Source organism: Ursus arctos, unplaced genomic scaffold, assembly GCF_023065955.2.
Source record: "Ursus arctos isolate Adak ecotype North America unplaced genomic scaffold, UrsArc2.0 scaffold_23, whole genome shotgun sequence".
Taxonomy (NCBI): Eukaryota; Metazoa; Chordata; class Mammalia; order Carnivora; family Ursidae; genus Ursus; species Ursus arctos.
In genome coordinates this window covers 5,191,005-5,215,587 of record NW_026622908.1, presented here as the reverse complement: position 1 = coordinate 5,215,587, position 24,583 = coordinate 5,191,005, and the positions used below count along the sequence as shown (strand labels likewise).

The window sequence follows — 24,583 nt, the reverse complement described above, 5'->3', positions numbered from 1 at the left end:
TTATGGTTAACTAATGTGTATACACACACACACAATATTTATATACAAATGTGTGTGTATATAATAAAATATACCATGAGCCTGGGTGGCTCAGTTGGTTAAGCGTCCGACCCTTGGTTTTGGCTCAGGTCATGATCTCGGGGTTGTGAGATTGAGCCCTGGTGGGCTCCGCCCTCAGTGGGGAGTCTGCTGAGATTCTCTCTCTCCCTCCCTTTGCCCCTCCCCCCACTCACACTCTCTCTCTCTCATAAATAAATAAATCTTTAAAATATATATACCATTATAACCATTTTTTAAGTTTTTTTTTTAAGATTTTATTTATTTATTTGACAGAGAGAGAGAGACAGCCAGCAAGAGAGGGAACACAGGCAGGGGGAGTGGGAGAGGAAGAAACAGGCTCCCAGCAGAGGAGCCTGATGTGGGGCTCGATCCCAGAACACCAGGATCACGCCCTGAGCCAAAGGCAGATGCTTAACGACTGAGCCACCCAGGCGCCCCCCATTTTTTAAGTTTTGTTTTGGTTTTTTTTTAGCAATCTCTACACCCAAGGTGGGGCTTGAACTCCTGACCCCGATATCAAGAGTCACATGCTCTTCTAACTGAGCCAGCCAGGCACCCCCATTATAACCATTTTTTTTTTAAAGATTTTATTTATTTATTGGACAGAGAGAGACACACAGCGAGAGAGGGAACACCAGCAGGGGGAGTGGGAGAGGAAGAAGCAGGCTCCCAGCGGAGGAGCCTGATGCGGGGCTTGATCCCAAGACACTGGGGTCACGCCCTGAGCCGAAAGCAGACGCCTAAGGACTGAGCCACCAGGCGCTCCCATTATAACCATTTTTAAGTGTGTAATTCATTAGTTATAGGTATTAGTTACATTCACGATACTGTGCGGCCATCACCACTATCTGTTTCTGATACTTTTTCATCTCCCAAAGAAACTCTGTTACCATTAAGCAATAACTCTCCATCCTCTCCTCCCCACACACTCTGGTAATCAATTCACTTTAAAATATATTTAAAAAATAAGATGAATTAATGGATGATCAGCAGAATGCTAATAGATAGATGGATATGCAGTAATAAAATGTTACCAGAAGGATAGACATGTATAATATAATGGTGGAATCCAAGTGGTGGATATACAGATGTCTTGTCAATTTTTTTCAACTTAATTGTATGTTTGAAATTTTCTCAGTAAATGTTGTGGGGGGAATGCTATGCTCAGGCCCTAGCCACAGAGATTCTGATTTAATTGGTTGCGTTTGGGCCTGGACATCAGAATTTTTAAAACTCTCTCTGGATGATTGCAATGTGTGGCCAGGATTGAGGATTTAAGTATGCCATGGCCGGGGGTGCGGTGGGGGGTGTGCCTGGTTAAGCCGCTCAGTTGGTTAAGCGGCTGCCTTCGGCTCCTGTCATGACCTCGAGGTCCTGGGATGGAGTCCTGCATTGGGCTCCCTGCTCAGCAGGGAGCCTGCTTCTCCCTCTCTCTCTGCCCCTCCGCCCTGCTTGTGCTCTCTTGCTCTCTCTCAAATAAATAAATAAATAAAATCTTTAAAAAAAATAAAGTATGCCACGGGATGAGAGAGCAAGGGTGAGCACAACAGGGCATGGGGTAAGCAAGAGGGGTGCAAAGGGAGGGAGAGGCTCACATGTGTTTTCTTTGGCTGGCCAGGCAGATGGTCCAACTCCCTGTAAAAGGAGGCAAGAAGCCGCTACCCAGCGGGTCGCTGAGAACATGGAATTGGTCAGGGTGCTCTGAAGTTCTAAAATGGGAGCTGGAAGTTTATACTTAATTTAGCATTTTACTTGGCATGATTAATCCTTTACATTTGCTTTTAAAAAGGGTGTCTGTCTATTCTTTCAGAATAATTTTTTATCACATTAGCTTCCTCTAACCTTGAAAACGGTTTAAGATCCATTTTTTACATGTATACACATACATTTTCATGGTTTTCTAACTCATCTTGAAACCCTTTTTATGGAGATAAAGAGAGGGGCTTGTTGGAGCAGAAAGAAAATATTGTAACCTGGGTGTCCGTGGGCCCCGGGGTCAGCTGGGAGAGAACAAGAGAAAGGTCGGCCTCGGTGAGACAGGGGCCAGCAGTCAAGTTTAGCAGTCAGGCTTGGAAAAGCAGCATCTGTAACCAGATTAACCAGTAAAAATGGTAACTCATGTTCCCAGAGAACTGATATCTGTACTGCCCAATTAGGATATACCTTCTACAGCAAGTGCGAATATCCTCTGTCACCCTTCCGCCCTCCGTTATTTTAAAATCTTACTCTGGGGGTTATGGCGGTGTGTCAGGCTGTTTGTCCCTGCAGCCAATGGTCCAGTTCGTTTAAGCATGTGAAAGGAGGCAGGAGCATTAACATCTGACCCCTTGTCATGGGACCCTAGCCTGGCTCAGTCCAAGTGCCGGCTGGAGGCAGAACAGGGCCCAAGGGCAGAGGCGGCGTGGCACATGAGGAAGAGGACCAAAGGTCAGCCCCAGAGCAGCTGTATCCCAGGTGAGATCTAAGGGGAAACTGCTGGGCTCCGAGCAGGAAGCAAACAGGAGCTCAGGAGCCAGAGGAATGCAGGAGCACGTCAGGAAGGGGGACACAAGACAGGAAGGGAATGGAGCACAGGCTGTCGATGGAGCTCATTCTTGTTGGGGGCTCACCCTGTGGTGCTGGGTGAGCAGGATGGAGTTAGGAAGTGCAGGGTGGGATAATCTTAAAAAAAAAACAAAACAAAGAAAAAGAAAAGGGGCCTCAACTATATTATCATGCAGCCTACTAAATGAGCCTCATTTTGACGACCCTGAGCCCCAGAAGAGGTTAAGGGTGGTATTTCCCATTTTAAAAATAAGGAAAGGATCTAAAACATTTTAGAAAAGTCTGCAAATAATATGGTTAAAAAAAATAGTAAAAAGTTCTTTTGCCCTTGAAAGGATAACCTTCAGGCTGCCAGGAAAATTCACATATGTGTAATCCCACATTGCCCCCATAAATCTAGGTAGCTGCGGCAACGATTCAGAGAAGTGGAGGCATAACTTTTTAAATTTGGATGTCTTCTTCTCCCAGCTAGTGTGACAGCTATTTTCCTTCCTCCCTCGTTTTTGAGTTGTAAGGTATATTAATATTCTTATAGAGCTTTGACCTAATTTAGAAATTTTGGAAACTTTCTTTTTTTCCCCCCAAGATTTACTTATTTATTTTGAGAGAGAGAGAGAGAGAGTGAGCGAGCAGGGGGAGGGATAGAGGGAGAGAATCCTTCAAGCAGGATCGAGCGTGGAACAGGACACAGAGGGCTTAATCCCACAACCCATGAGATCATCTCCTGAGCCAAATCCAAGAAACGCTCAACCAACAGAGCCACCCAGGCACCCCAAATTTTGGAACCTTTCAAGGAAGGACCATAATGGGCTGGCATACACCATGTGTTTATTTGCTATGTCCAGGGGGCTGTGACAGTGTAATTGGTCCCCCTGTGTACTATCATTGAGGGGTAGGAGGGAGAAGAGGTGGGGGAGGGGGGTAGGAAGATAGAGCCCTGAGGCCATAGGGAGTCGGAAAGGAGTGTCCCGAAGGAAAGAGGCTGCTGTTTTCAGCAGTAGGAGTGTGGGAAATAACGCATGGCAGATATCTACCACAATCTATCAAGTTTACACAGGTAAGAGGGAAATAGCAGAGACCTGCACCCGTGCTTGTCTATCTCTAAATGTTTTTTTATCCCTACTCAAGTGTCTCCTTTGCTTGGGGAAAACACTTTCGGTTGCTGCCAAACTCCTGGTATTCCGCTGTGTCTGTCCTCTCTCATACCCTGCTTTTACCCCCAGCCTGGAGTCCGCTTGGGTGGAAATGCAGCATATAATGGGCCCAGAGTTAATCATCTGCAGGTTTCCCCTGATAAGTCACAGTATGTTTGCTGCTCTCCTTCCAAGAGTCAACAGCAGCTGTGGGGATGTGCCGAGAGTGGCCTATGGCATTCAGAGCACTGGCCCAGATGGGAGGTAGTGTGCTGGGGAGCCTATCCGAACACCACCATCTGGAATGCCTCTGTTGCCCTGAAGGCACTTGTCTGCATCTCCAATGGACACAGCTTAGAGATGCCAAGAATCGAGCCAAGTTCACTGGATGTACAAATGGCCTGACGTCAGTGGAATTTGCTCATAATTTAGGCCTCATGTGTGATGTACTGTTTGAACTCAAAGATCTGTCAAAATAATCAGGGCGAAAGAGAAGGAAGAAGAAAAAGTGGAGGAAAAGGAGGAGGAAGAAGAGAAGAGGTGGAAGAAAAGGTAGATGAGAAGAAGAGGAAATGAGAACATGGCTGGGAGCTGTGTCGGGACAGGTTCAGCTTTGGACTCCTGGGGCCAACGGTCCCTGTAAGTTTGTTGAAAGCAGCAGTGCCAAATAAAACATGGCCTTTTAAAGCACTGAATTACGTGAGTGCAGAGCTGTTAAAAATCAGTGCAGCAAAAATCCAGCTGGATTTGGCGAATGCCACAAAGTACAAAATGATGATCACTTGTTCTGCCAACACCCAAGGTTCCCAGACATGGTGGCCTGAGCCGAGTTATTTGGATATATGTCCAGATTGCCATTCTTTAAAATAAGGAATTTGCTGGGGCACCTGGGTGGCATAGCGGTTAAGCGTCTGCCTTTGGCTCAGGGTGTGATCCCGGCGTTCTGGGATCGAGCCCCACATCAGGCTCCTCCGCTATGAGCCTGCTTCTTCCTCTCCCACTTCCCCTGCTTGTGTTCCCTCTCTCACTGGCTGTCTCTCTGTCAAATAAATAAATAAATAAAAATCTTTAAAAAAATAAATAAATAAAATAAAACAAGGAATTTGCTATTAAGAAATAGACATCTGTTGTTCTGCTTACCCTGTGTCCAGAGGTGGAATTGTTGTGAAGCTAACAAAGTTTAAGCTGCAGAGCTCTTCACTTGCATGGGTCCCTGTCCCTGTAAGTGCAGGAAATTCCAGGACTGATGGAGTGTTCTAGATGGGGAGAGGAAGCCACCTGACAAACAGCATTTTTATATGCAAGCATTTCTGATAAATTGCCTAAACGGACCTCAGAAGAAAAGAACCCAAATCTCCAGGATTCCAGAATGATTTGAATTTATCTAGCTGTGTTCGAAGGGCCAGGCAAGCATAGGGTCCCTCTACTACTCTGCCATCTCAACTCTCCTCCCTGAATCTCCACAATTCCAATAACTGGTTGTGGCTTATTTTCTCAGTCTAAATAAAATTCAGTTTCAGACATATTTTTTAATTTGTAAGTTTGTATTATTTTTATTCAAGAGTGCCCCAAATATAAAGCTTCAGGTTCCACAAAATCTGAATCTGTCCCTTTCTGCCTCCACTGGTTTCCTTCTGGTAAGCAAGACCCTATCTTTGCCTTTGTGGAAAAGCCCTTCTACTCACTTAGGGGTAGGCACATGATCTAGGCCTCGCCACACAGAGAGACAGAGACTGGTTGAGGAATAAGCATGTGATACAACTTAGGCCAATAAGAATCAGGACTAGAATTTTTGCTGGATCTTTCTCTTTTGGGGGGAAGGGGAGAGGGACAAGGGAGAGGAAGAGAATCTCAAGCAGGCTCTACACCTAGTATGGAGTTCAATGTGGGGCTTGATCTCATAACCCTGAGATCATGACCTGAGCCAAAATCAAGAGTCAGATGCTTAACTGACTGAGCCACCCTGGCACCCCTGCTGGATCTTTCTACCATGGCGGTTCAGTTGTGAGAATGCAAGTCTGACATTGCCAACAGTCATTTTGCTTCTACTAGAAGAACCTGCCTGAGAATAAAACTAGCAGAGAAGAAAGCAGAGCTGAAATAAAAAGAAGCCAAGCCCTGATAATATCACTTTGTGCTCCTGAAACCAGCTATATTAAAGCTGATGTACAGAGAGCCCTGGGCTTTTCAGATAGACAAGACAAGAAAGCCCTCTTTTTCACTTAAGCTACTTTGAGTTGGGTTTCTGTAATTTGAAACCCAACTGAAAGAGTCTAAACTCATATAGGTCCCATCATGCTAGAAAAGGATGACTATTACTATTTCAGTTCCTAAGTTGGCACTTTAGTGCCTCTTCCTCCCCCAGCTTTATTGAGATGTAACTGACATATAACATTGTATAACTTTAAGGTGTATAACTTGAGGATTTGATATAATTCTTTTTGTATTTGCCTCTTAATAATTATAATACTAGATAATACTTATTGATTACTCTTATTGAAGGCTTAAATAACCCACTGTAACTTTAAAGCAACTTTATGAGATAAATACTATTATTATCATACCATTTGACTAAAGAGAAAATTAAGGCAGTTAAATAACTTGTCCGATTGGTATGCACTCTGATTTTAGACCTTGGGGACTGCTAATCATTACGCTGTGCTACTTGAGCCTGCTGACTCAGGGGTTATTAATGTCATTTTAAGAGCTCTCAAACCAAGACCTCATTAGTTATTGCCAGCCTGTGGGTCAGATACCCTGAATGAATGCCAGAGGTGGGCAATATGATACACTTTCCTCAGAATCATCGAAGAGTGGCAGGTACCAAGAACATAATAAACTCAACCAATACATGTGTACTGGCCAATGGGACCCAACACCATATCACTCTCTTGTTTAGGAAATTCCTAAATGGCTCTCTCCCACATACTTCCCTTTGTCCTCTTTCCCTTAATTTATCCCATGACTACATAGCTCCCTGGTATCAGTACTGACAATTTCTAGTTGCAGCTCATCCATCATCCCCAACCCTTCTGACGTGTTGTCATTGATATTGATGGGGAACCCCAACATGATTCCACTTCCACAGTCTTCATGCTGAACATGGCTGAATGGCCCAAGGGCTTCCAAACTGTCTTAAAACATCACCCATATGCCCCCAAACTAGACAACACAGTTTTCTACAATTCCTTCTTCTTGCGCTCTTCCAGACTTACTTCTAGGACTGCCTCTGTGTTCTTTTCTATCTATGGTTCCAGCCTGACAAGTTTACAGAATAAAATCCTGGGTCCCACTGTCACCAAACCAAGTATCTTAGACTTGAATCCATGATGACCCAGTCCTTTCATTTTTCAGGAAACAATCATTGAGCACCTACTAGGAATCAGGGATTCAGGGATGAATGTGATACAGTTCTTTCTGAAAGCTCCTGAACTACTGAAGAGAGGTTGGATAAGTCAGAGGTCAACAGTTCCCACAAATAGAGTGACTTGAAATCATAGCAGAGGAAGGTGCCAACTCATGGAAAGGACCGAGGAGGCTTGTTGATGAATTGCAGATAAAGTGGCAGGGAAATTGGTTTTGAAATGTCAGTAGGAATTAGCAGACAAAGAAGAGAGATGAGGATTCCAAGGAGATGGAAGAGCATGTTCAAGGCTAGAAAAGCAAGAAAGGACATGACTTGTCAGGAAATAGAGTTTTGGTGCAGCAGGAGGAGACAGTCTTTCAGAAGGAGTGGTGAGAGAGGAGTCTAAAAAATAGTAAGTAGAGGCTAGCTTTTGACAAGTCCTTATGTGCTGTGTTAAAGAATGTGGAATTCATTCAGTATTCATAAATAGGGAGCCTCTGAAAGATCTCAAGTGACAGAGTGACATGATTACCTTTGTATTTCTGACAATTCACATGGACAACAGGTCACCCCCTTCTAGTAAGCAAGCCCTTCCTTCCAGCCCTGCTCTTTGGATTTGAGGTTCTTTGGATTGATCCAACTTTCAGTCTCCATGATCACTATTGTTTTGAGGTGTTTCTCTTTCCTTCCTCAACAATAATCGGCATACCCTAAGGATCCCCCTTACCCATCAGCCTGGGTGATAGCATTCCCTTAGAGAAGTAATTCTCACCTGTGTGTGGTTGTGTGCACCGTGGGAAGGGTATGTCATTTTCATCTGGAGGGCACTTTCAAAATACATATGGTTTTGTGATACTTTCCTCGTTTCCTGAAATTGTGATAGGCCTAAGGTTTGGGAAGATGGGTTGGGTTGGCTGGGGAGACAGCATTTTGGAAAGTTTATTTTTTTTTAAGATTTATTTATTTATTTGAGGGGGGTCACGGAGGGACAGAGGGAGAGAGAGAATCCTGAAGCAGACTCCCTACTGTGTGTGAAGCCCTACACGGGATTGGATCCCACAACCCTGAGATGTACTGAGCTGAAATCAAGAGTCAGCTGCTTAACTGACTGAGCCACCCAGGGACCCCTGGAAAAGTTTGTTCTTTTAAAGAGTAGGGATCTGGGGCGCCTGGGTGGCTCAGTCGTTAAGCATCTGCCTTCAGCTCAGGGTGTGATCCTGGCATTATGGGATCGAGCCCCACATCAGGCTCCTCTACTGGGAGCATGCTTCTTCCTCTCCCACTCCCCCTGCTTGTGTTCCCGCTCTCTCTGGCTGTTTCTCTGTCAAATAAATAAAATCTTTAAAAAAAAAATAAAGAGTAGGGATCTGGCCATGGGCACTCTAATCAAGATAATGTCCCTCTCAATTCCATGGTTGTTACTAAAATACTACAAAATCTGTACTGATATTTGAATAATGATACCCTCTCTAGCTGGTTGGATGGTGGTTTCCAAAAAGATATGTCCATGTCCTAATACCTAGCTCCTGTGAATGTTACCTTATTTGGAAAAAAAGCTCTTTGCAGCTGTAATTAAGTTAAGGATATTGAGATAAGATCATCCTGGATTATCCTGGTGGGCCATAAACCCAGTGATGAGAGGCCTTATAACAGACAGAAGAGGGGCACCTGGGTGGCTCAGTTGGTTGGGCAGCTGCCTTTGGCTCAGGGCATGATCCTGCAGTCGGGCTCCCTACTCAGCAGGGGAGTCTTCTTCTCCCTTTCCCTCTGCCCCTTCCCCCGCTTGTGCTCTCTCTCTCTCTCACTCTCTTTCAAATAAATAAAATCTTAAAAAAAAAAGAGAGAGAGAGATACAGAAGAAGAGATGGGGACAAAGAGGAAAGACCATGTGAAGTTGGAGGAGGAGACTGGAGTTTTGCAGTCACAATGCAAGATATGTCTGGGGCCACCAGAAGCTGGAAGAGGTGAGGAACGATTCTCCTCTAGAGCTTTCAGAAGGAGCGTGGCTCTGCCGACACCCTGATTCCAGCCTTCTGGCCTCCAGAAGGTAGAGAAAATAAATACATTGTTTAAGGCCAGCAGGTCTGTGGTAATTTGTTATGGCGCCCTTACAAAACTTACACACTCTCTCTCTAATGGGGTATGCTTCGTGGTCACTTTTCAGAGAGGAGACAGTTTTCAAAAGTGTTGTATAGTGGTGTAATGTAAACAGATTTGGGCAAGCTAACTTAATCCTGTGAGGATTTCTCACCTGAAAACACGGAAATAGTAGCCCTATCCTCACAGAATGTTTAGACTATTAAACGAGATAAAATAAAACTAGCCAGCAGACAACTGGCAAAAAAGGTAGGTGCTCAAAGATTTATCCTTTTAAGAGTAGGACCTGACACGTAGAGCACAGACAGACACCCTAGTGAAAGAAGGCCTCCCAGGAGAGAGCAGCGATGGTGAACGTGCAAAGTCAGGGCCTGTCTCAGAATCTCTTTTGAATGTAACCACTTGACACCCATCTGGTGTCAGCTCCTGTTCTCACCAACTAACCACTGCCCTATCCCCCAACCTTCTCTACTTCCTGTTTACGTAGATGGCTGCTTCCTGGCCAAGGGAACTGAACTGTTTCAGCCAGACTGCCTTTCCTCTGGACCTAGGCCAAGAATACTTTCTTTGCTTAACTCTCATTCTGCTTTCTTCTTGTCTCAGAAGCCATCACATTACTGGGGAGGAAATTGCTGCCCCAAGCAATCCCCAGCTAAGAAGTCTGTTCTCTTCCTGGCTATTGGACTGAATCAGATGGACATGAGGAAAAAAAAATCCAAGTATTATGTAGGCATCAAGAAATTTGTCCATCCAGGGGCGCCTGGGTGGCACAGCGGTTAGGCGTCTGCGTTCGGCTCAGGGCGTGATCCCGGTGTTCTGGGATCGAGCCCCACATCAGGCTCCTCCACTATGAGCCTGCTTCTTCCTCTCCCACTCCCTCTGCTTGTGTTCCCTGTCTCGCTGGCTGTCTCTATCTCTGTCAAATAAATAAATAAATAAATAAAAGAAAGAAATTTCTCCATCCCTACTCACTGCAGGCCCTCCAAGCTATTGGTACTGATGTTTTTTATTCAGTGGTGCTGGTCACAATGCCTTCACTCTCAGACCCAGCCCTAACCTGTTTGTGCGAGGCAGTCTTGACTGAGACGGGCAGGGCAGCAGTAGATTGAATTCTACTAGAAGGCCATGTTAGCAGGTGGTTGAAAATGATTTAATTTGTGGTTCTCAATATGAGGCCAATGTCTAAATCATCTGAGAGTCTCTTTCAAAGTAAATAAATAAGCAGACATTTAGAACTGGAGGGTCAACATTTGAAAAAGTCCCCAGATAATGCTTTTCCCCACAACTCCAGGCTTATCATCCTTAACACAGCAGATAAGTATGGGGACTCTGGAGCCTGACTGGATTCCAGTCGTGGCTTTGACATCTATAAGCTGTGTGACATTGCACATCTTACTTTATCTCTCTGTGTTTCAATTTCCTCATCTGTAAAACAGTGGTACTAATATCTACCTTCATCACAGAATTGTGAGGAATGAATGAGTCAGCATGTGAAAAGCACTTAGACTATATAACTGTTAGCTATTATTATCATTACTTTTATTGTATTTATTGACCTGCTGGAGGGAGAGGAAGTTGGCCAGACGCTGGGATGCCTTAATTAGTGATTTGAAGGTGACACAGGTAGAGGTGATGGCAGAGTTCACGGTATGACAGTGAAAGTGGGTCGTGGGAACTGAAATGGAAAAAAGACCATCATTGGAAAGAGAACATTTGGAGTAGTGAAGTGCATGCTCTCTGGGACTAGAGTGCCTGAGTTGAGGCCTACCTTCACTACTTAATGGGTGTCATGACCGTGAGCAATTTACTTAATTGCTTCCTCATTTAGAAAATGGAGATGATGATAATAAGAATGACCGATCTTTCCAGGCTGTCATGGAATCAAATGTTAATACATGACTTGCTGATTTCTTAGACTAGTGACTGGCACGTAGGAAGTGTTAGCTTTTATTCTTATCATTTTTACTAGAGATGAGAAGGTCAAGGAACTGAGGGGCCAGTTGTTAGCTGGACATTGGCATTATCTGAGGTGACAGCAAGGTTTGAGATAAACAGGAACACTGTGAGCCAGATGTAAAAGTCTTCTGTGAATGAGATGACCAGGAGGCTGACAGCAAAGCAATGAGAAGGCAGAGAGTAATCATAGCCAAATGGCGTTAGCCTCCAATGGCTGAGTCTTTCACGAGAGTGTGGAGGCATGTACTGGGAGAAAAGCAGACCCACCACCGTATCCTGGTCCTGAATGGAGGAAATCAAATACAGCCAAAAGTTAGAGGGAATAGTCAGAGAAGGTACTGAGGCTATAGAGGGTTCTCTTGTGAGGGAATGACAGTCCAGATGGTGTGGTAAGAATCTGGAAGGTAGAGGAAGGATGGGGATAGGGCTACATTTGCTAAACATCACAGTGCCATGGACAATATACGGTATAGATCAGCACTATCAACTAGAACCTTAGGCAGTGATGGAAATGTTCCGTCACTGCCCTGTCCAATATGGTAGACATAAGCCATATGTGGCTATTGAGCCCTCGAAATGAGGCCAGTCCAATCAGTGATCCTAAATCATAACTGAGGAATTTTTTCCTCAGTTCAGATGCAGAACCCCAGGCCCCACTTTCATCTACTTAAATAGAATCTCTGGGGCTTGGTCAGAGATCCCCAGGTGACAAATATACAGCCAGATTTAGGAACTGCTACATGATCTAAGGAGGTTGGAGAGAAAGGGTATACATTTGGGCATAAATATAGGAAGGGCTATCACAGAAGGACTGATTTGGAAGGGTTTCAATGTTTTAATCTATTCTGAGTGGCATGGATCACATTGGTAGTTTTATTTTGATAATGTTTGGCTTGGTTGATATAAGAAAATGCAAAACTAAAAGAATGTAATAGTAGAGAAAATTGTATTACATTAAAGGTTAGCACTAGTGTTCCTATTAGGGGAGAATTAACTGTTTGAGAAGAAATATTTGGATAACTGCTTGTAAGAGTCTAAAGTGTGAGAGTGGAAATCTGCTCTGAATAAAAGGGAACAAGAATTTGAAATTTGGAGGGCCCTGTGGGAATGAATAAAGTTAGGGTAGAGAAAGAAATGGGGAGAGAAGTCATACAAGATAGCAGTGGGCTGGGTACCATACAATATAATAGCACCTCCCCTGAAAAGGCTTAATAAAGTCCACCAAATTACAAGTGTTCATTGTCCTCTCTGTGCCTCAGTTTCCCCATTAGTAAACCAGTAGTAATAATACCTACCACTACGTAACACCCACAGATTTTTTGGTTGGGAGTAACATGTGACGAAGCTGAGTTTTTTAGCTCTTGACAAAACTTGGGTTGAATAATTTCCTTACACCATACACAAAAATAGACTCAAAATGGATGAAAGACCTAAATGTGAGATAGGAATCCATCAAAACCCTAAAGGAGAACACAGGCAGCAACCTCTGTGACCTTGGCCACCGCAACTTCTTGCTAGACACGTCTCCAAAGGCAAGGCAAACAAAGGCAAAAAATGAACTACTGGGACTGCATCAAGATAAAAAGCTTTCGCACAGCAAAAGAAACAGTTGACAAAACCAAAAGTCAACCCACAGAATAGGAAAAGATATTTGCAAATGTCTTACCAGATAAAGGGCTAGCACCTAAAATCTATAAAGAACTTGTCAAACTCAATACCCAAAGAACAAATAATCCAATCAAGAAATGGGCAGAAGACATGAACAGACATTTCTGCAAAAAGAATACATACAAGTGGTCAACAGACACATGAAAAAATGCTCGACATCACTCGGCATCAGGGAAATACAAATCAAAACCACAATGAGATACCACCTCACACCGGTCAGAATGGCAAAAGTTAACCACTCAGGAAATGGCAGATGTTGGCGAGGATGCGGAGAAAGGGGAATCCTTTTACGCTGTTGGTGGAATGCAAGCTGGTGCAGCCACTCTGGAAAATAGTATGGAGGTTCCTCAAGAAGTTGAAAATAGAGCTACCCTAGACCCAGCAATTGCACTACTAGGGATTTGCCCCAAAGATACAAATGTAGTGATCCAAAGGGGCATCTGCACCCCAATGTTTATAGCAGCAATGTCCACAATAGCCAAACTTTGGAAAGAGCCCAGATGTCCATCAACAGATGAATAGATAAAGAAGATGTAGGATATCTATACAATGGACTACCACTCAGCCATCAAAAAAAATGAAATCTTGCCATTTGCAACAACGTGGATGGAACTAGAAGGTATTATGCTAAGCAAAATAAGTCAATCAGAGAAAGACAATTGTCATATGATTTTACTCATATGCAGAACTTAAGAAACAAAACAGGGGATCATAGGGGAAGAGAGGAAAAAATAAAACAAGACGAAACCAGAGAGGGAGACGAATCATAAGAGACTCTTGATCATAGGAAATAAACAGGGTTGTGGAAGGAGAGATTGGTAGGGGGATGGGGTAACTGGGTGGAGGGCACATGATATAATAAGGAGTGGGTGTTATATAAGGACTGATGAATCACTGAACTCTACCTCTGAAACTATAATACATTATATGTTAATTAATTCAATTTAAATTTTAAAAAAGAAACAAGAAAAAAATAAAGTTAATCTAAAGCAAAAGCAAACAAACAAAACTTGGGTTGAACAGGGGCAAGTCAGAGCTAACACAGCCGAATGCAGACGGCTGGAGGCAGAGAGGGTTAGGAAAGTAGAAACCTCTAAAAACTCCCAAAAGGCTGGGGAAAGCTTTGTGTTACTCCCATGTTATGGAATCAGGTAGTCGAGGCAATCTCATCTAGCTCTCATTGGTCAGGGAAGCCTCAGCCTTCATCTGGGTAACAGCAGGAATGAAAGCAAAACAGAACATAGCCTGTGGGTCCTGCTACCAGAACCACCTGACTCTTAGGCTGGCCACATAAACCACTGTGCACTCATGGGCCTCTCTGCTAGTCTCTCTGGTCTCTGGGGCTGGTCAGAGTGGCCTGGTCAGCTCTGGCCTCAGCTCTTATCACTCCCTCAAGGAGTGTCACAAGGAACTATGTAGATAAGTATTGTACATCCTAGAGTCTAGGGGGTTAGGGAAGAGAGACAGCAGTGTGGGTCTGAGTGATTAGGTATCCGATCTGCCTTGGAGAGAGGCCAGATGAAGCCAGGCAGGGCCACTGGCAAAAGTGAGGCCCAGAAGGTAGGGGCAACTTCGGGGTCCTGGGGTGCAGAGTTCCCCAGAGCATTTGGGATATAATTGAGACAGGAAAAAGAGCAAATGTATTCTAAGAATATAGGTCAGCAACTGAGCCTTAGATACCAAATCTGCATTAAGTCCAAGGAACAAGGAATGGTCAGAAATGGAAGAAGCCCAACGTCAGGAGCAAGTAAACGCAGAAACAGAGCAGAAGACAGGGTCAAGGCAGGAATAAGCAAAACGTACAGGATTTCTAGCCACAGAGCTAGGATACTGGGGCTCCCTCTCCTCAGTGGGAGGTAGAGGTTGGGGAAAAAGTATATGCCCTGCACATTAAAACATACTTTTTTGTATGTGTGTTCAACATACATAAAATTTACCATTTTAACTATTTTTAAGCATGTAGTTCGGGGGTATTAAGTACATTCGCATTGGAATGCAACGTCACCACTATCCATCTCCAGAACTTTTCATCATCCCAAACTAAAGCTCCATATCCATGAACCAACTCCCCATTTCCCCTGCCCCAGGCCCCAGCAACCACTGTTCTACTTTCTGTTTCTATGAATTTGACTACTCCATACACCTCGTATAAGTGGAATCATACAGTATTTGTCCATTTATGTCTGGTTTATGAAACACAGCTTTTTTTTTTAAAGATTTTATTTATTTATTCGACAGAGATAGAGACAGCCAGCGAGAGAGGGAACACAAGCAGGGGGAGTGGGAGAGGAAGAAGCAGGCTCATAGCGGAGGAGCCTGATGTGGGGCTCGATCCCATAGCGCCGGGATCATGCCCTGAGCCGAAGGCAGACGCTTAACCGCTGTGCCACCCAGGCGCCCCGTGAAACACAGCTTTTTAATATCCCCTTAAATTCCTAAGGAATCTGTTGTCAGATGAGCCTCAGGCCATGCCTCTATTAGGTCTTCTAATGAACCAACCATCTGGCCCTTATCCGTCACTGGTTGTGATTCTCTCCTTGATGGAGGTGAGCAAGTCAAGAGCAAGACAGTCCATTTTCTCCCTTTCCATCATTTCTGCTGGTGCTGCCTATTTGCCTCCTCTGTCCCCCAATGTTGATCACCATACCAATGTTAGCTCTATTGAATCACACCACAGCTTTCTCAAACCCTACAACAGAATGAAATTGTTCCTCTAAAGAGTGAAAGTATTTCCAACAAATCATAGGTAGTCCGGCATCAAAACAAGTGCACTTGGACTCAGATAACCATGAAGCTCTTTTCATTAACTAAGGTTCGATTTGGTCTGGGACTCCCTTGGTGACACCACCTATCTCAGCCTCCCTCGCCTATCTGATTTGTGCCCATAGTAAGATGGATATACACTTCCACTGCCCAGCATCACTCCATTCTCACCTTAAGATAGCGGGTGGGGCCTGCTTGACTCTTGATCTTGGGGTTGCAAGCTCGAGCCCCACACTGAGTATAGAGATTACTTTAAAATAAAAATAAAATATTTTTTAAAAAGGACGAGGGGGCGCCTGGGTGGCACAGCAGTTAAGCGTCTGCCTTTGGCTCAGGGCGTGATCCCAGCGTTGCGGGATCGAGCCCCACATCAGGCTCTTCCACTATGAGCCTGCTTCTTCCTCTCCCATTCCCCCTGCTTGTGTTCCCTCTCTTGCTGGCCGTCTCTCTCTGTCGAATAAATAAATAAAATCTTTAAAAAATAAAAATAAAAAGGAGGAAAGATAGTCCTCTGATTTTCCTGCATCAGGCATCTGCCCTCCTCCTAGGATTAGGGCCTACTTCATCATCCCCTCTCTGTTCAAGGGCATCAACCATCTCTCTAGGTCCCCAATCATTAGTTCCGATGGTCCTCTACACCATTTCTCCTAGAAGGCGTAAGAGTCTTCATGCAAATCAGACCCCCGGGGGGCTGCTGTGACATCCCAGAACTCTCAAGATGATATGCAATCGAGTGTCACCATGACGTTTGTGACTTGTGGATTTTACTTTTAAAAGAGACAAAAGAGGGGCAAGTTGAAGACTGTAGTCTCATGATCAGACACTATCAGAGGGCTTTGCTGAAAGGCTCTTGCCAACCAGAGAAATTTAAACACTATTACCCTCATGGTCTGAGAGTGAATAATGAGGAGGAGAAAAGCACATGGGCTTTGGCAAAAACTGTGATTCAGACCCTAATTTCTTCATCTACTAGTTGGGTGACCTTCACAAATGATTTAATCTGGCTAAGCCACGTTTTCTCATTTGTAAAACTGGAATAATATCGTACGTAGTGTATAGAGCATATCAGTTTGTATTACTATTGGCTATGAGAAACAGAAATTCAATATAAGTGATTTAAGCAATATTTTATTTTTCTTTCACATGGAAGTCCTGAGTTAGAAAATACAGAGCTGGGGCGCCTGGGTGGCACAGCGGTTAAGCGTCTGCCTTCGGCTCAGGGCGTGATCCCGGCGTTATGGGATCGAGTCCCACATCAGGCTCTTCCGCTATGAGCCTGCTTCTTCCTCTCCCACTCCCTCTGCTTGTGTTCCCTCTCTCGCTGGCTGTCTCTATCTCTGTCGAATGAATAAATAAAATCTTTAAAAAAAAAAAAAAGAAAAGAAAATACAGAGCTTCTCCATAATGTCCTCAGGGACCCAGGGTCATCTCACTGCTCTTCATTCCTCAGTTGTGGCCCTCGCTCTCGTGGTCTAAGATGGTAACTAGTGTGGCAACCATCACATCTGTGTTCCGAAGCAGGGTGGAGGATGGGATGAAGAAGAGGCAAAGGGCATGTACCATTTATCTTTTGAGTACAATTGCCAGAAGCTGCCATACAACACTTCTGCTTGTATCTCATTGACAAGAACTTAAGTCACATGGTCATATCTAGCTGCAAGGGAAGCTGGGAAATGCCAGGCTGCCTTGGCACAGCTGAGACTTGGGAATCTTATTACTATCAGAGAGGGGTGAGGTGTTTTGGGGAGCACAGTCTGAGGCTCCATTAAAGACTCAAGTGCTTGTAAAGATTCAAGAGCTCCATCAATATGTCACTTTCAGTATTCTTCATTGAGCCATTACCAAAGAGTAACTCAGGGAAGCAGCGGTAAAGTGTCCCCTTAAAGAAAAAAAAAAAAATGTAGCTTTCATTCTATCTTCTGTCTTTTTTTTTTTTACCGTTTTAATTTAAATTTCAGTTAGTTAACATACAGCGTAATACTCGTTTCAGGCGTCCAATATAGTGATTCAATACTTCCCATACAGCCCCTGGTGTTCCTCACAGCAAGTGCCCTCTTTAATCCCCATCAGCTACTTAAGCCATCCCCCTGCCCACCTCCCCTCTGGTAACCATCAGTTCTCTATAGTTAAAAGAGTCGGCTTCTTGGTTTGCCTCTCTCTCTCTCTCTCTCCCTCTCTCTCTTTTTCCCCCTTGCTCATTTGTTTTGTTTCCTAAATTCCACATATGATCTTTTGTCTTAAGATAGTGACTCACCCCCAATAATGTGGCCTAGGAGGTGCTGACTTAAAATTTTCAAAGTTGTTATCTCCTTTACAGATTTAAATAAGTGATACTCTAATGGGACTGAACTTGCTTTGAGAGTCTCATATTGACTCACTATAAGCCAATCAGCGGCATGGCAAGACAGGCTCTCCGAAGGGAGCGTAACAATATCCCAACCACATATAGTCCCTAAAAGGGACAATTTTCAAAATATCTGTGTACCTCCTCATACCTCATTCGCCATCACTGTGAGGGTTTCCTTTTCTGTAGAATCTTCCACTGTCTAGCGCCTGATCAGTGCTGTCTTCAACATGAATCAGACTTCCCCTCTGCCTTCAGCTTACATTCATTCTGCAATGCAGCAAAGTACCTAGAGAATCTTGCTTCTCCTCTCCCGCATCACTCACTAACTGAGATGATCTCTTCTAATTACATTCAGAGAACAACCAAGGCACCACCATTGGAAGAACTGGTTAATTAACTGGGGACAATTAGGACAGACTTCCAGAATTATAGGGACATGGTGGTCAAATTCCAGTCTAATGGCCTTCAAGAGGCTATTTTAGCAGAACTCCATCCCCTCGTTCTTTCTACTGAAACACTACATTGCATCCCAATATGTAGAACTAATAATAGCAGAGTTGGCCTCATTGTAAGGGGGAAGAACCTAAAACCCAGCCCATTCAGCTTGCCCCTACTGAGCACCTTCACTCCCATGTGAGGAGTCTCTGGGTACCTCCATAAAACTCTAAGACTCGTTCCAGTCATCTGTTTGAACATCCCCATTTTGGTCCATATTTTGGTCCATTCCCTTGCTTTCACGTTGGTCAGGTGAAGGGGAAAGAAAAAAGTTTTAGAAACAGACAGTCCAGGTGTGAAATGTTGAGCTCTTACTAGCTGTGTAATGTTTGTGCCGCAATTTTCCCCTTTGTAAAAGGGAGATTATAAAAGCTGTTTTCCTGCATTATAATGAGAATTAAAGTAAGTTTTAGATATAAAGTTTTCAACACCAAAGTAGGTTCTCAATATAATGTTTCCTTCCCCTTAAGATGACATCTAACACCTTTCTTTTTTTTTTAATTTTTATTTTAATTCCAATTAGTTAACATACAGTGTTATATTAGTTTCAGGGATACAATATAGTAATTCAACACTTCTATATGTCACCCTGTGGACATCTACCACATCTTTTTTTTTTTTTTTAAGATTTTATTTATTCATTTGACAGAGAGAGAGACGGCCAGCGAGAGAGGGAACACAAGCACGGGAGTAGGAGAGGAAGAAGCAGGCTCCCAGCAGAGCAGGAAGCCCGATGCGGGGCTCAATCCCAGGACTCTAGGATCACGCCCTGAGTCGAAGGCAGACGCTTAACGACTGAGCCACCCAGGTGCCCCGACATCCAGTGCACCTTAACAGATGTTTAAGATCTTTTTCCCACTACATTGATCACTGTCTGTGTAGATGAGTGTGCCTTCATGCATGTATCTAAGAAGGTATGCGTGTGCTTTTATGTACATATCTAAAACAGCACAGGCACCTCTGAGTAGTTTTAGGAACTGGCAGCTAATGATTATTGTACTTTGTGTAAACTGTCCTCAGGCATTAACCGAGTTAATGAAAGTACTATCAGATAAGGCTGTGACACAGAATGGACAGATAAGCTTCTTACGTTTGAAAATATTCATCAAAGAAAAACTGGATCTATGAGCTGGCTACCACAATAAAAAATCTGAACGTGAAGAAATAAAGCAAAGTTTCTCCTACCCACCAGTTTGGGCAGAGCAACCAGAGTGCTTGTATGCTCCGTGTACGGCACCTCGGGTCATTTTATATAAAGGTCAAATGAGGTGAAGGGAGCCAGCGAGGCCAGAGACCAACTCCTCCAGCATGGGATTCATGGATACATCACAAAGAGGATGACTTGAACCTGGTATCTGAGGGAGTTTACAAAATTCTAAATTCTGGTTTAGAAGCAGAGGGCAGCGCATAATAGATGATGATTGTTGAAGGTAGAACAAAAGCCCCCAAAGATATGCATATCCTATCTCTAGAACCTATGAATATATCACGTTGCAGGGCAAGGGAAATCATGGAACTGTGGCAAGAGTTGCAAATAGAATTAAGGTTGCAAATCAGCTGACTCTAAAATAAGGAGACTATCCTGGATTATTCGGGTGGGCCCTCTGTAATCCTAAGGGTCCTTAATATGGAAGAGGGAAGCAGAAAAGTCAGAAGGAAATGTGATGCCAGACACAGAGGTTGGAGTGGCTCGATGTGAGGACTCACCCTGCCATTGCTGGCTTTGAAGATGATAGGTGGCCATGAGCCAGGAAACTGGAAAAGTAAGGTGGCCTTTAGAAGCTGGAAAAGTAAGGAAACAGATTGTCCCCTCCAGGGCCTCTAGAAAGGAACACAGCCCTACTAACACCTCGATTTTAGCCCAGTGAGGTCAATTTTGCTCTTTTGATCTCTAGAACTATAAGATCATAAATTTGGGTTAAGCCATCAAGGTTGTGATCATTTGTAACAGCAGCATGGAGAACTAATACAATGGGTGATAGGCAAAAACGGGAGTCAGGGATATTTTGCACCAGTGAGCCCAGCTATGGGAAACTAAATGTTGCAGAAACTGGCGAGGTAAAGCCAAATGTGTCAGGGCTTACAGTAGCTTAGTAGTCGGCTCTCTGGTTTACTGGCTTGTTTGTTGGTTAAACTGGATTTGGCCACTCCTTATAATCCAGACCTGTAGAGAAAGGGCAGCACACAATATAGGCAAACTTTCCTAGTCAGTCACCCTGTGGTCTTGAGAACTAATGGTCTCCAGAGCCACCATTATAGTCACTGCTGGGGAATCTGCAGACTTCCTGACACTGAAAGTATCAGAATTGCTTCTCAGACACATTGTCTGAGTGCCTGTCTTCCTCTTAAAAATTCTCAGAAACTCAGTCTATTTCACTTCCATCCTCAGAGCTGAGAAGAAAAGAAAATACCTCACTATGTGTAAGTGAATAACACAAGGTGATCATATGATCAATGGTAACATTAGATAGCATTTGAGTTTCCCAAGCACATTTCACAGAACGTGAAAAACCTCATTTCTTTTAGTCATTATGATCCCATAAGGTACACACTAATATTATCTTCATCTTACAGACAAAAGGAGTAAAATCCAGAGCGATTAATGAACCTACCCCAAACTACACAGCTAGCAAGTGGTAACCCAGCTCAGACTTACTCCAAAGCCCATGCACCGTCTCCCATGGTCGTAAGTACCACACTACTTCTCCAGAATTAGCTGCAGATTGGGAAGCTCCAGCTTTCTGTAGCTCTCCCAACACCAGGGCAGAGATTTTGACTGAAAATCACTTCCAGTACTAAAATAGCAAACATGGCTCAGAAATCTAACATTTTTTCCACCCTAACTCCCATGCTATATTGGTGCACTAAGTGTCATTCTCTTCTTAGGCTCCTAGTCAAATAGATCCCCCTCTTCCTGGCCTGACTTCCCATCCCCTCTTCGGTACTCCCTCTCAAACCCCATTTGCCATGACTGATGGAGGACAGAAGGAGAAAGGGAATAGGGCAGAGGAAGAGAGGGACTGGGCTAGGCTGATGGAGTGGTAAGCATCCTGAGCCCTGTGTAAGGATAGGTAGCCCTGGTGCCCAGCAGGTCCAGAAGCTGAAGGCTGGGATCCTTTAGTTCAGGGTCAAAACTAGCTCTCAGCTCAAGCCATACCTCAGGCCTTCTCTTCCCTGTATGCCTCCACCCCAGTCCTGCTTGGGATTCCCAAAGCCATCGCACCAGAAGTAAAGAGGTAAGCCATAGCAGAGAACATGAAGAGAAATGAAGAAAAGAGGCAGAGAGATTCAACAGAACGCAGCTCCTGTTCAGTTTCACTTACAATTTCTTGACTGCTTCCCCTGAAAAGCTCCACCATCACCCCCACCCCCGGGCGGTGCCTGCCCTGCTTTATGCCCTTAAGGATTGCATTCTGTCGCCAGCCTACATCAGAGCTCTTCCCCCCTGGGAAAGATAGGTGTCAACCGAGGTACCCAGGCCTTCGTTCCACAAACATCACTGAGCATCACCTGTACGCCAGACAGCGCTCTAGGCAAAGTGATTCAGAGATGAACAAGAAAGATGGTTGCCATCAAGATGAATCTTTCAGGAGCAAGGTCCTATGTAAAGGAATCCAGAAAGCCTTTCCGAAGAGAGTTAACCAGACACTCAGAGCTACCAGGGGGTCTACGCTTTGAAACAGACGAACACATTTGCTTAAACTCTAAAATTCCTTAAGCCTGGCAACTCAGATCCTCCAAGTGTGTGCTTACTCTTTAAGGATGCCGGTTATCACGCAAGGAAGATAACGGTTTCATCTCACATTCAACTCTCATTAGCCGGTAGTGGTTGCCTGGAATCCTGTTTTGAAAAGGACTGTGGAGCCCCCCATCAGGGCTCAAGCAGGAAAAGGGGCTGTGGTAGATGAGCGCTGCCTGCCCCCATATATTTAAGGGATGAGTGAGGACAAATGTGCTACTCATTACTGTCCCAGCCCTAATGCAGATCCTACTGTGGTTTCCATGGTTGTTTCATACCAGTTCACTTCCCAGCTAGGCAACAAGTTCTAGAGAAGGCAGCATTGTGCAGCGGAAGGAGCACTGCAAGCAGAGCAGAGAAGCTTTTCTTTTTCTTCCGGAGCACAGCCTGGCACAATAGAATGAGCACGAGGTGTCCAAAATCAGAGAGGCATGGCTTTGGAGCTGGGCATCCCACTGTTCCACCCATCCTGCACATGGTACAGTGGATTCTTGTTTTTCGTGGTAGTTATGCTCTAAAAAGTCGCTACAAACACTGAATTAGCAAATACTGAACTATTACTCCCAGGGGAAATACAGGGTTAGATTCCTGTGGGCCTCCAGTCATGACATTTTCATCAACCAGTCAATGTACAACTTCATTTTATGTTTGTTTCTGTTTAAAGACAGACAATGTAATATATATTATTGGTTCATTAACACTGACCTCACAGCCAACAGTACTATAACTCCTGCCTAAACAAAGCTTATCGAACACGTATTTTCTCTGTAAGGCACGTCATGGCCTTCTTGTGCTTAGGAGCAAAGACGGCACTTCAACGTTACAACTGGGAGCAACCTGAAATAGTGAAATCACCAACAAACAGCACAAAATCTGAAAAATGTGGCCTTAAATAGACTGCAAAAGGAAAACTTGCTTACGGTGTGGGAGCTGAAACAGAAAAGCCAAGTGTTGCCTTTTTTATGTTAGCTGAACGTGTGCCTGGACGACTCGATTTTTCACCACTCTGCACATGTCTGTGAATACTGGGAAAGCACTCGGGGTATTGATTTGGGGTTACAAATAAATTTCAGGGAGTAGGCAAAGTTGCAAATCCAGATGCAGTGAATAACGAAGGTGGGCTGTACTTACCCTCTGTGAGCCTCCGTACTGCTACCTCTCTGACCCGACAGATTAAAGGAGACAAGGTACGTAAAACGCTTCACATGATTCCAGCTAGTTCTTCACCCAAATATCTGCATTTTCACCTTTTGTACCTTGTCTGCCATGCTCGATCCTGAGAGATAAGTAAATGGCAAGACATTTCCAGCTAAATGTGCCATCCCTTGGAGCCTAGACCAAAAACGACTCCCAGCAGCTCAAGCAGAAAAGGAGGTAGTTCGAACTGATACAAAAGGTACTCTCCAGGGGCTCTGAAGGGCAGGGATCAGCCCAGCCAGGACCCCCCGGGATGGGAGAGAGTCAGGAAGGTGAGATGCAGGGCGGTATCTCACGTGGCTGCATCATCTGCCCTCCCTGCTTCTCTCCGAGCATCTCCTTCGCTTCCTGCTTCCCTCGGGAGACCACTTCCCTCTGCTTTCTCTGGCTGGCTTGTACCCTTGGCGTTTGGGCTCATATGTGGTTCTGGCTTCCACAGAGCCGATCCCAGCCTGACTTGACACGCTGGGGCACAATGTAGTCTGTGTCTGTCCAGCACCATTCCCCCGCCCCTGGTAACAGAGGAGGTGACGGTACCTCCGGCTCCAGGGCTGGCCCGTGACCCAGGCCTGGCCATGGACTCTTTCTCCTGAGAATTTGATGCTCTTTTAGTTATTGTGTATCATTCCCGTCATTACTTTGTATATCTTTGTGCCGCCTCGTGGCTTCCGTTCCCTCAGAGCTCTTGCTTAGTCACGGCTTCTGCTTACCGACGACGTCTGAATACTGCCTCTCTCCGTGTCTGTGAGCTTCTGTTTCCACGGATTGTCTTTTCTTGTCTCTCCAGTTCTGATTCCTGTAAGAGAAAAACCATTGACACACTTAATTGCCACTTATTTGGGCAAAACTTCCATGCCAGGACACTCTATAGGCTCATGTCCAGCCTTTCGATCAGCTGCTCCTAGGTAAGGGCCTGCCATTGTCCAATAAGCTGTGAGCAGGGCTGTAGGGGTAGGAAGGCTGCGTATGGTATGGGATGTGGTCACCTACGTTTAAGGATTTAGATCAAGCTGGTTATTCACATACCTATCTTCTTCGAACGCCCCAAGTCCAACCTAGAAGCACTCCTATTAGTTCTACTCTCAAAATGTATGTATGTATGTATGTATTTTTAAACATATATTTATTTATTTTAGAGAGAGTGCGTGTGGGGGAGGGGCAGAGGGAGTCTCAAGCAGACTCCGTGCTGAGCACAGAGCCTGACATGGGGTTCAATCTCACCACCCTCAGATCATGAC

The 24,583-nt window shown here is 44.5% G+C and overlaps 1 long non-coding RNA gene across 1 annotated transcript in view; it reads right to left on the bottom strand.

Annotated features, from left to right (window-relative positions):
* LOC130544674 (uncharacterized) overlaps nucleotides 1–24,583 on the bottom strand; it is a 104,910-nt gene that overhangs the window by 35,331 nt on the left and 44,996 nt on the right. Inside the window, exon 3 of the long non-coding RNA XR_008961139.1 lies at nucleotides 24,056–24,141. This is a non-coding gene — a long non-coding RNA (uncharacterized LOC130544674). The remainder of the gene's footprint in view (nucleotides 1–24,055; nucleotides 24,142–24,583) is intronic.